Source organism: Mobula birostris, chromosome 1, assembly GCF_030028105.1.
Source record: "Mobula birostris isolate sMobBir1 chromosome 1, sMobBir1.hap1, whole genome shotgun sequence".
Classification (NCBI taxonomy): domain Eukaryota; kingdom Metazoa; phylum Chordata; class Chondrichthyes; order Myliobatiformes; family Myliobatidae; genus Mobula; species Mobula birostris.
In genome coordinates, this window is record NC_092370.1 from 173,917,724 (window position 1) to 173,930,589 (window position 12,866).

The following is a 12,866-nucleotide window of genomic DNA, read 5'->3' on the forward strand; positions in this document are numbered from 1 at the left end:
TCATATATTTTCTGTTCAATAGATATTTTTGAAGGGTAATTGTATGACTTTCTTCATTAGTGTAATTGAGATCTTGACTGGCAGTTGTTTGAAACTTATTAGATCTAATAGATTGGCTGCCTTATTATTATGCACACAACTGCAAGCTAAAGCCCTTTCACCAGTCTTGCTGTCACTGTCACTGAGTGCATGCAATAAACTTTAGAGAACACATTATGAGTTCAGTTACATCAGCTACAAAACATGATGATATTTGGTGAAGGTTGATGAGTGCTGCATGTTTTCCCATTTAATGACCTGTTCCTTTTTGTGCTTCAGAGGAAATGGGTGCTGAAAGATCATCTAACCACAAGAAAACCATGACCATTATAGACGGAGATTGAAATGAATTGCTGTGCAGCCATTGGTCTGGTTAAACCTTGCAAACAAGTAGCAGTAATGCTTTCATAAAACTTTAATTGTGCTAATATGTCAAAATAATTAACTGCTCAGGAACATAACAGCCTTAGGAACTCTTAAAATCCACATTGCCAGTGTATCTATTGTAGGCCACAGTAAGATTTTCACTCTTCAAGTAGTATATTAATGAGAAATTTAGGCACAATTTATTTTTCAATTACCTTCGAAATTCTCTGCAATCCAGGTGATTATTTTAAATTGGTACCAAGGCTTGCAGCCAACCTGGCCAATCACATTTATTGATTGGGTTGCATTGTCCAGGAAATAAATATCAACATTAGCCACCAGATTTAGGAACCTTCAAACATAGAACAGACCCTTCAGCCCTCTATGTTGTACTGAACTAACTAATTGTTGAGGCTGACTCCACTAAAATGTTTATGGCCATGCCCAGTTATTTGTTCAGTTTCATGTGGAATATGGTTACACCTGCATGTCCACTTCCAAAATTTGACTGTTGATTTTAAGCAAAGCACTAGCAGGAACTAAGCCACTGCTTGCCTTGCTGACACCTTTGCAAGTTTCTTCAGAGGTGTAAATGGAGGGGAAAATATGGATGTTAAGTTAAAGGGAGTGAGAAGGTGGGTAATACACAATGTACTGGAGGAGCTCAGCAGGTCAGGCAGCATCTGTGGATGGGAATAAACAGTCAATTTTTCAGGCCTGAACACTTCATCAGGACAGATCATGTGGTGTAGTAACTAATAGCTTGGTTAACAAGATGGGAGCGTGGGGTTTAAGAGGCTTTTTAAAAGAGGATGCAAAGTTAGACTTAGTGAAGGAATTCCAGATGCAGCTTCTAGAGTAGGTTATATGGTCAGCATAACATTATGGGCCGAAGGGCCTGTAGCATGCTGCAGATTTTCTATGTTCTAAATTGAAGACATAGCTGGTAACGACTGGGTGAAGTGGGATGTTAGAGTGGGTATATCGGGGAAATAGGATTTAATAAATGGCAAACATGAGAAAAAATCGCAGATGCTGGATAATTAATAAATAACATGCTTGGGATCTGTATAGTTAGACGAATAAACCAAAGTAACTGATGCAATCATACAGTTATAATGAAAAACCTAACAACAGTCACACGAATCATCACTATTAATAATGAACAACTATCAAGCTAACCTAAATATGTACACACTTCCTAATTAACATGCCTGGTGTTCTCTGTGGAAATATAGATTATTCATATTCACAATCTGTTAAATAATTACTCCTTGTACTCACTTTTCAAGAACTGGACAGACTTATTACACCAAATTTACTGCATTAAAATTCAGCTTAATATGCCTCTTACATAACCATAATATCAGTCACAATAAACACAACTTTGAACATATTAGTAAGAAGGGTAAAATCCTTGGCAAGCAATTTTGATTTCCCAAAAGGGCTTCCTTTAATTTGAAAAAGAGAACTCATGCATAGAAAATAATAACTGGAATGATAGCATTTGCGGATAAAATGTCGCTATCCAGCACTGAATTCCTCTCCGTGTCTTATCTTTGCCTGGTTGGACTGGATCATTGAGGCTGTTTTTGGTCATTGGTCATGTGAAGCAAAGCTAAAGTAATGAAAGCTGAGCTTCATTTATGCTCTGTCTGATAACCATTCAGCTCAAGCGTGTAGAGACAGCTATAATATTGATGGGCTCACTACGGATGAGCAGAAAAACCAGTAATCTGACCAAACCATGCTGCAGGTACTCGTAGAAACAAGCCCTTTGCTGCATTTGGGGCAAAATAGAACCCTCACATTGAGTAAAATTGAAGGAAGGCTGAAAACATGCCTGATTTTAGGTTAACTCCTCAATTAAATATAGAAATCTACAGCACATTACAGGCCCTTCAGCCCACAATGTTGTGCTGACCATGTAACCTAATCTAGAGACTGCCTAGAATTTCCTGAGTGCATAACCCTTTATTTTTCTAAGCTCCATATACTTATCTAAGAGGCTCTTAAAAGACCCTATTGTATCTGCTTCCACCACCGCCGCCAGCAGTGCATTCCATGTACCCACCACTCTGTGTGGAAAAACTTACCCCTGACATCCCCTCAGTACCTATTTCTAAGCACCTTAAAACTATGTCCCCTTGTGTTAGCCATTTCAGCCCTGGGGAAAAAGCCTCTGGCTAGCCACACAATCAATGCCCCTCATCATCTTATACACCTCTATCTCGTCACCTCTCAGCCTCCGACACTCCAAGGAGAAAAGGCGAAGTTCGCTCAGCCTATTCCCATAAGGCATGCCCTCCAATCCAGGCAACATCCTTGTAAAGAGGGAGAAGATCACATTTTTTCTTCCATATAATCTTGAACACTTCCTTAATAGAAATAAATATGAATTGGGCACTGGGAAGGCACTTTAAGAAAGCAGAGATGATGACTGTACCATGTAATAATTAAGTATGAAGGTGGTTAAATTACTGGATTAGTAACAATTCATATAGTTGACCTTAAATCTATTGTTTAAATTCACTTAATATCTGGAATGTCATATAATCATCACTAAATAAAAACCATATTCATTGTTCATGTACTTCAGTTAAGTGCTTCTATCAAGGTAGCACTTGGCCAAATGTAGGTCTAGTGAGCACAGACAACCCTGAATTCAATGGGCATCAAGGAAGTTGTCAAATGAGCAGAGTTAAACCTCACCATGAGGAATGTGGATGTGCTTGGTAGAAGTCAATTATCCCAACCCAAGAACACCACTGGAGGAATTCCTCTGAACAGTGTCCTGGACTCAGTTATCTTCCACTGTGTCCTCCAAGATATTCAACTGGGGCGTCCACAGCAAATTTGTATCTACAAGAGCAGGGTATACTGCAGCATGCCCTGATACCTCAGAGCCTTTTTCCAATCTACAAGGTGTGAGCCAGCACGTGTCATTGCATGAGGAGAACAATTCCAACAACAGTCATGAGCTTGGCACCCATTCATCAACTGAAGCATCCTTTCTTTTCTCCACCGGAAAACCATGACTGCCGAATATGCTGTTTATAAAACAGTCACCAAGGTATCTCAACACCACCTCCAAAATACTGTGCATCTGTCACCAAGAAAGGGTGGGGCAACAACTGCTTGAAAGCATCACCACTGCTAGGTTCTCCTCCATGCCACACATCCTCCTCAGAAGGATGTATGCCATTTGCTTCTTCAGTATCTCTTGGTCTGAGTCCTGGAACTCCCCATTTGGCAATATCTCAGCAGTTGAGAACTTCACAGTGGCTCACTGCTTCCTTCTCTTAAGCAGTTATGGTTTGACAATGATGCTGACATTGCTAACAGTGCCTCTCAACCCAAAAAAAAAGAATAAATTAGAATAAAAAGCAATGAGGCGTGATTTCCTGAATCAGTGTGATTTCAAAATGATGTTATCTTTCTTCAGGGAATTGGGAGTTCTCTGGAAATAATCATAAGACAACTTTGAAACATCAGGTGTGAGATGAAGGTTATCATAAAATACATAGATATCCTTGTCCATTGCACACTTATCAGAGGATCTGCATGTGTTGGGGAGTTGGGAATAAAGAAATTCACGGCCCTTCAATGGGTAAATGTTTTCGGCTTTCAAAGAAGGCATGGAAAACTTTTGTTGTAGATATCATTTTGCCATGGATATTTGCAGGGGACTTGTGGTTTCAGTCATGACAGATAGAAGGTAAAAGAAGTGCCTGCTACAATACACCAAGTGATTCCCCAAATGTAAAACCATATGACTATGTTAAAAGGGACCATCTTGTTGAAAACATCATTAAAGCCCATGATGTTTGGGTCAAATACAAACTGGAAAAGGATTGTTGATCTCTATATTTTTTAATTCCAAAATGCAACATCTGAGAAATATTAATCTAGAGAAATAACATGAAATATGGTCTCTTTCTATTTCCTATTGGAGAATCAAAATAGGTGCTAACTTCCTTTTAAAGTATCCAGTTGTTTAATTTTATTATCCGGTGTCTTGCAGTAGAAATCTTGGAAAGTACAATGCTGTGCAAAAATGTTAGGCACATATATATGGTGCTAGGGTGCCTAATTCTTTTGTGTGGTACTGTATTTGTCAAAGTGGAGAGGAGACCGAATTTGTAAATCTGGTGGGAGCAAAGAATATTGGGAATGGTGATGGTGGTGTGCTGGGGGAGGGATGTGGGACAAATGGAAGAGAAGGAGTGCCAAGGATGGGGGTTGGCATGGGTGCAGACTCACTCAGCCCTGATAGACCAGGCAAGCTCACTGATTCCAAACAATTGGTTTATTCATCATTATGGAATGCCTCTCTACTGCCTTCTGATCCCTCTTCTCTGTCTTCCCCTATTCCCAACATGATTCCCCTCTCCCTACCCTTTCCCACTCTGTCCACAATAGAGACCCATATCAGAATCAAGTTTATCATCACTCACATATGTAATGAAATCTATTTTGTTTTGTAGCAGGATTACAGTGCAATACATAAAATTAGTATGATACTGTGCAAATGTCTTAGGCACCCTAGTTTAAGACACTTGCACAGTAATGGACTTTCTAACTGCATGACAGAGGATAGTTCTATGTTTTTTTATATAGCACATTCCTTTACAAGGCTCTTGTGTGCACTTCAATTTCAACAGAAATATCTGTCATGACCCTTGGTTGATTTAATTTGGAATTTTTAAAAATGTTAAATATAAAATTTCAAATGTATGCCTTTATGGTTCATTGAAAGGTTATGTCTTCATGCTTCGATGTGTCTATCCTTCCAGACTACCATTTTAATTTGACCCCAAAACAGCAGTTGTTATAACTTCTGCCAATCCTACAAACGTGTGTATTTCAAAGCGAGTCACCGGCCAAATATTACCTGTAGAATCAAGCTGGCTATTTTAGTTTATTGTTTATACACAATAGAGTATGAAAGGTATTTCTATCAATGTAAAATAATTGTTGCACAAATCGTTATTTACACACAAGCAGGCACAAAATTCATACCCATTAGTTGGCATATTCTTTTGGTCAAGCATGTTTCAAGATAATTATGGATAGGTCTGATCCTTGGGTTGAGATTCCAAATTGGAGAAAGGTCAATTAAGATGGTATCAGAAAGGATCTGGCAAATGTGGATTGGCATAGTTTGCTTTCTAGCAAAGGAATGCTGGGTAAGTGGGAGGCCTTCAAAGTGAAATTTTGAGAGTACAGTGTTGGTATGTTTTTGTCAGAATAAAAGGCAAGGCTAACAGGTTTGAAGAAATTTGGTTTTTCAAGAGATATTGAGACCCTATCACCTTTTAGTTTGTCTTTCTTCTCCTCCCTCTCCCCCTCACGTTCTTATTCTGGCATCTTCGCCCTTCCTTTGCAGTCCTGTTGAAGAGTCTAGGCCTGAAATGTCGACTGTTTATTCATTTCCATAGATATTGTCTGACCTGCAGAGTTTCTATGATCTGTATTTACTTACAAGATGGACACAGAGTCTATGGAACTGAGAGAAAATAACAGTGTGGTCATGGGACCATGTACGGATTATAGAGGAGGAGGTGCTTACTGACTTTGAGACAAATTTGGGTAGATAAATCAACAGGGCCTGATAACATGTTCCTTTGTGTCTTGTGGAAGGCTAGTGCAGAAACTGCAGGGGCTCCAGTAAAGGTATTTAAAACTTCATTAGCCACGGGTTAGGTGCTGGAAAATAGCTAATGTTCCCTTGTTCAAGAAAAACTCCAAGAATAAGAAGGGAAATTTCATGCTGGTGAGCCGGAGATATGTAGTGTGTAAGTTATTGAAAGCAATTCAAAGGGACAGGATATATTAATAAGTAGATAGACAGGGACTGATTAAGGATAGTCAACATGACTTTGTGCATGGTAGGTCATGCCTAACCAATCTTATATAACTTTTCAAGGAAGTTACCAGGAAAGTTGATGAAGGAAAGTAAGTGGTTGTTGTCTACATCGACTTTAGCAAGGCCTTTGATAAGTTACCGTGTGGGAGATTGGTCAAGCAGGTTCAGTCGCTTGTCATTCAGGATAAGGAAGTAAATTGGATTCAACATTGGCTTTATGAGAGAAGCCAGGGAGTGTCAGTAGATTGTTGCATCTCTGACTGGAGACATGTGGCTAGTGGTGTGCTACAGGGATCAATGTTGAAGCCATTGCTGTTTGTCATTTGAATAAAAATGTGGTAAACTAGATCAGCAAATTTGTGGATGACATAGAGAAATGGGCGTAGAGTCAACAGTGAGGAAGAGTATCAAAACTTGCAGTGGGATCAGCACCAGCTGGAAAAATGGGCTGAAAAATGGTAGATGGAATTTAATGTGGACAAATGTGAGGTATTGCAATTTGGGAGAGCAAACCAGAGTCGTATTTTCATGGTGAATGGTAGGGCACTGAGTAGTATGGTAGAATGGTGGAATCTTGGAATACTGATTCATAATTCCTTGAAAGCATCATCACAGGTTTTTAGGGTGGAAAAGAGAGCATGATCTCAGCCTGAAACATCAACTGTTCATTAATTTCCATAGATGCTGCCTGATCAATTGATCTCCTCCAGCATTTTGTGTGATTTCAGCATTAAAAGAAATTTGGATTAAGTACATAAATGAGAGGATCCTGGGGGTCTGTGCTCCGGATGCAGGTCAATGTGACAGGGCAGAATAATAAACAAGGGAAAATCTGCAGATGCTGGAAATCCAGGCAATACGCACAAAATGCTGAAGGAACTCAGCAGGCTAGGGAGTATCTATAGGGAAACAAAAGTACAGTCAACATTTCAGGTGGAGACCCTTCAGCAGGACTGGAGAAAAAGAAAGTTGGGTAGATTTAAATGGTGGGGGAGGGAGCGAGGTGATAGATGAAACTGGGGGGGGGGGGGGGATGAAGTAAAGAGCCAGGAAGTTGATTTGATGAAAGGGATTCAGGGCTGGAGATGGTGAAGTCTGAGAGGAGAAAACAGAAGCCATGGAAGAAAGAAAAACGGGGAGGACCACCAGAGGGAGGTGATGGGCAGGCAAAGAGATAAAGTGAGAGAGGGAAAAGGGATGGGGAATGATGAAGGGGGAGGCATTACCGGAAGTTCGAGAAATCAATGTTCGTGCCATCAGGTTGGAGGCTATCCAAACAGAATATAAGGTGTTGTTCCTCCAACCTGAGTGTGGCCTCATTGCAACAGCAGAGGATTGACATATCAGAATGGGAATGGGAAGTGGAATTAAAATGAGTGGCCACTGGGAGATCCTGATTCTTCTGGCGGATGGTGCTCAGTGAAGTGCTCTCCCAATGTAGGTCAGAACTTACCGATACACAGGAGGCCACACCGGGAGCACCAGACGCAGTATATGACCCCAACAGACTCACAGGTGAAGTGTCCTGAATGGTGGTTAGGGGCAGGTGTAGCACTTCTTCTGCTTGCAAGGATAAGTGCCAGGAGGGAGATCAGTGGGGAGGGATGGATGGACAAGGGAGTCACATAGAAAGCTATCCCTGAAGAAAGTAGAGAGCTGGGGGAAGGGAAAGATGTGCTTGGTGGTGGGATCCTGTTGGAGAAGGCGGGAGTTGCAGAGAATTATGTGCTGGACTCGAAGGCTGGTGAGGTGGTAGGTGAGGATAAGAAGAACGCTATCCCTAGTAGGGTGGCAGGAGGATGGGGTAAGAGCAGAAATAGTTTGGCACAGACTGGATGAACTGAAGAGCCTGTTTCTGTACTGTTCTATGACCTTATAACTCTATGATACCTAACCTTCTTTCTCTCAGCAGTAGATGGTTTCAGTAGCAGCATATTACTTGAAATTAGGGCAAGAGAAATGCTTGAATCATTTAATTATTCTGGAAACCTTTGGGGAAAGAATGCTATGCATTCTGTTCAATCTTCAATCAACCTTTAAGAGAATTTAAGTATTTTTGGATGGTTTCTTTCTGTCTTAGAAATCAAAATATTCTTCAGTGATTAATTCTTAAAGTAGATTTATTTTGGGGGATATTCTTTAAAAATAACTTTGCCAATCAATACTAATTATTATGTCACTAGGAAGGGAAATGATAGAGCAACAAATAGCAGAACAATTTTACACAAGGTGTTGCTCTGACATTTTGAGTAGTTTAAAAGAGTGGTAATCATTTTGGAAGATATGCAAATGTTGTAATTATAGCATTTTCTAAGATGTGGTCACCAACGTGGTGAAACTAAAAGCTGAGAATTTAACGGAAGCATTCACTGATGTGATCAATAGCTCACTTCCTTTAGACGCCCCAATCACTTCAGCACGCAGAATTCAAAGTTGCTGCAATTTGTTACTGTCGATCGAAATCTGCCATAAAGGTATTCTGTTCTTTCTGATTTTTTAATAGCTGAAATAGAACTAAAATTTATGTGATGGATTTAGAAATATTCAGTTTCTTATCAAGGTTTTGTAGTTGTTGCTAGTTGTTGATATGTTAATAAACAGCCTCTGTGTATCTGAATCCTGGTCTTTGTCATTAGAGTTGGCTAATATGCTACCAATGTTTGCCTTAGAATTGTAAGATAAATCAGATAACAATGAAGGATGTATGTTTTAAACTTTTATAGAACATGTCATGAATAGGAATGTTTCCTGCAGACCATCTGTTGTGTGATATCATTGCTATTGGTTGCAAATTGATGTTCTAGGCAAGGTGCTGTTTGCAAAAGCACATGCATGCATTCAAGGTTTTTCTATGCATATCAAAGTCAGCTTTAATAGCATGTTGCAAAATCATCTAGTTTAAAAGTGGTTTCCTAAGTAGCAGTTGGCAAAATGATCCGAAATTGTTAGTTGTTCATTGTCGGTTTTGCTGTCAGCGTTCTTTTTCTGTTTCCTGCTGATAACCATTCATCTAGAAGCTCTATTCTAAGATTTCAGTGGAAATGGAATATTACTTTAAATAGAGTTTGTAAATGGGGACTAATCCAGTGCATCATGTCCGGCATGAAATACACTATTTATACAAACTCTTCCACAAACAGCTCAGGGTTTTGAATTCAAAATCCTTTTCTTTCACTCCTCAATTCAGGTGGAGTTCTAGACAGATTTCATTTCCTCTTTAGATTATGAAGACACGCAGTCCTCTTTTATTGTCATTTAGTAATGCATGCATTAAGAAATGATACAATATTTCCTCCGGTGTGATATCTCAAAACACAGGACAGACCAAGACTGAAAAAACTGACAAAACCGCATAATTATAACATATAGTTACAACAGTGCAACAATACCATAACTTGATGAAGAGGTCCATGAGCACAGTAAAAGTTCAAAATCTCTCAAATGTCCCACATCTTATGCAGACGGGAGAAGGAAGAAAAACTCTTCCTGCCATGCCCGACCACAATCCATCTCTGAGTCATCCGAAAACTTCGAGCCTCCGAATCAGCTCTCCAACACCGAGTACTGAGCGCCATCTCTGTCCGAACGATTCGACTTCAATCTCGTCGCCAGCAGCAGGCAAAACCGGGGATTTTGAGGCCTACCCTCTGGAAGATTCCCGACCATGCAGTATGACAGCAGCGAATGAGCATTTCAGAAATTTCTCCAGATGTTCCTCTGTTCTTTCACATCCCTCTCCATCAAAACAGAATTGTCCACGGCCCCTATTTAACAGATACAATATCATTTTTCACCGGAGAGCTGTGCATTCACGGCGCGCTGCTTTCTCTCCTCCTTCCACTCTTCCTTCCACCCTTCAAGCCTTCGGGTTGTCTTAGGATAGTTATGGCCTTTAAATCAGGGTGATAAGTTTTGGTTTAAACCTGGGGATGATTCATGTTAGGGGAGCTTTGAGTCTGATTCTAGGCCAATATCTGTCCCCGAAACGACAGTTTGAGAAGCCACGAAGTTTTCCTCAAGCAACACACATCAAAGTTGCTGGTGAACGCAACAGGCCAGGCAGCATCTCTAGGAAGAGGTGCAGTCGACGTTTCAGGCCGAGACCCTTCGTCAGGACTAACTGAAGGAAGAGTGAGTAAGAGATTTGAAAGTTGGAGTGGGAGGCCCTCCCCCTCTAACTTTCAAATCTCTTACTCACTCTTCCTTCAGTTAGTCCTGACGAAGGGTCTCGGCCTGAAACGTCGACTGCACCTCTTCCTAGAGATGCTGCCTGGCCTGCTGCGTTCACCAGCAACTTTGATGTGTGTTGCTTGAATTTCCAGCATCTGCAGAATTCCTGTTGTTTAAGTTTTCCTCAAGACTGTTTGCCTGGACAGCCAACATTTTTTTCTGGAGCTCTGAAGAGGTTTCAGGTCCAATATTTCAGAATGGACCTGATGTCTGTTGCATTTTTCTTCCTTTTCTATTTGCCTACTCAAATGTATAAGAAGGTATATTAAGGTCCTTCAGGAGCGCGTGTCTCCAGCCTCCATTTAGAAACTTTGTACCTAAAATTTCAAGATCAACCTGTACTTAATCCATCTCACTCTCCCCTTCCTTTTCTCACTCCTTCTCTCTGTAGTCCTCTTTCACCATTTTTCTCGCTATTGTCATTTCCCTGTGGCTATGATCTGTCAAATACATTTACAAGACAGCTGTATGCTTTTAGTTTAGTAAGGTAAGGTGGGAGGAGAAGATGGCGGCGCAACGCAGCTCGCAGTGGCCACTCTGGTGGTGATGTCTGTTATTTGTCAAGTAGTGTGCCGTGTACAATCCTGATTTGATGGAGATGGATATGAGAGCACGGAGGAACATCTGGTGGAACTTCTGAAATGCCTGCTTCGCTGCTTCTGCTACTGTGTGGTCCAGAACCTCTGGAGGAGAAGGCCCCGAGTCCTTGGCTTTGCTTGTTGATCGGCGGCCGGGACGAGGTCGAAGCGCTTGGCAGAGGATGGTGCTTGGAGCGTCTGTATCGGAGGGGCTGGTTGGAGGCTCGAAGTTTTCGGACGGACTCAGAGTCCACTGCAGTCGGGTGCTTCCAATGGTGCTGCATTGGCAAGTTGGCGGTGCTTGGAGGTTCATGGCAGGAAGAGTTCCTCCCTTCTGCCGCCTATGTGAGATGACAAGTCTATCGGGACTTTGAGACTTATTTTTTACCGTGCCCATGGTCTACTCTTTATCAAATGATGGTATTGCTTTGCACTGTTGTAACTATATGTTATAATTATGCGGTTTTGTCAGTTTTAGTCTTGGTTTGGCCTGTGTTTTCTTGTGATATCACTCTGGAGGAACATTGTATCATTTTTTAATGCATGCATTTCTAAATGACAATAAACGAGGACTGAGTGTCCTCATAATCTAATCTAATATAAATGTATCTTTAGTCCAGTGGTGGTGTTATATCACACTAATTTTCCTGTTTTGTTATTGCTGCTTACTTTAAGATTTCACTGAAGGCTCAACAGCTATAGCTAGAGCTTTAAGTATTCAGCAATTTATCAATAATATGCCTTTTATATATGCAATGAAATGACTGGGGTGTATACAATTGATTAATACACCTTAATACCAGACACATTTGTGGTGCGTAACATCTAGCATAAACAACACAGTGCATACAGAGTAATATTTATAAGTGACTTCCTGCATTACTTCTGAAGGCATACAATAATGGTTCTGACTCCCAGTTACATTAAATGTGTAGACAGAAGATTATGGTTGCATTGATGAATTTCAAGCAATTGCAAATATGCAACCATGGTTGTCCAGCACTTGAAGCTGTGAAAGGCAACTCTAATGTAAATGGCGGAAATCCCACTCTAGTAAGTCTGAAGTCATTGTGTAGGTTAATTGGGTGGGGATGGGGAATTATTTTAGAATGTTGCCCAGGGGACTGTTTGTTATCTGTTTTCCTATGTATAATTGTTTGAGATAAATTCATGCATTTATTTGAGAATGATTACATATGAAAAGATTTGTAAAAATGAATCGGGTTGGTAGGCGTTGAGGAACAGTTAAAGAGCTGTTTGTCGTTTGATAATTACTTTGATATAGAAAAAGTGGGATTGAAATCAGGTGGTAATTTTTCAGAGAGATTGATGTAATAATAGAGCAACGATGGGAAAGGGATTTCAGTTGGGTCTGAGGGTCATCAGGAATCTAGCAAAGAGTTTGCATCATACACCGGGGTGCTCTCTACAGTTACCTGATGAGGTAACCATGGCCTTTGGGCAGGAGCAGATGTCGTCATGTGGTTCCCAGCCTTCATAAAGTGTTTCATCCCTTAACAACTACACTCTCCAGTTGTTGGGTCGGCAGTGGTGGCCAAGTCATTGCCCATCTGCTTCCGAGTTCCACCTCAACTCCTCTCGCTTGCTCCATATCCAGCAAGAGGCTCTTTCTGCTTCCTCCCCCATCCTGCGAGCTGCTTGGTTCTGGTTCTTTTCATCAAGGCCCAGCATAGAGAGCAACCTCCATGCTGACCTTGCCAGGAACCCTCTAGAGCCGATCTCCGCGGGAAATAGCCACGTCTGCCGTCCTTTGTCCCTGCACT

General features: G+C 40.9%; 1 protein-coding gene across 16 annotated transcripts in view; it reads left to right on the top strand.

Annotated features, from left to right (window-relative positions):
- Positions 1 to 12,866, top strand: part of LOC140201702 (alpha-(1,6)-fucosyltransferase) — an 889,182-nt gene that overhangs the window by 614,713 nt on the left and 261,603 nt on the right. Inside the window, exon 1 of one of the 16 annotated variants that reach the window (XM_072266375.1) lies at positions 8,671 to 8,748. The exons of the other annotated variants lie outside the window; for them this stretch is intronic. The gene's annotated coding sequence lies outside the window, so the exon portion shown is untranslated. Of the gene's footprint in view, positions 1 to 8,670; positions 8,749 to 12,866 lie in introns of those variants that run through there. 16 annotated transcript variants of the gene reach the window in all.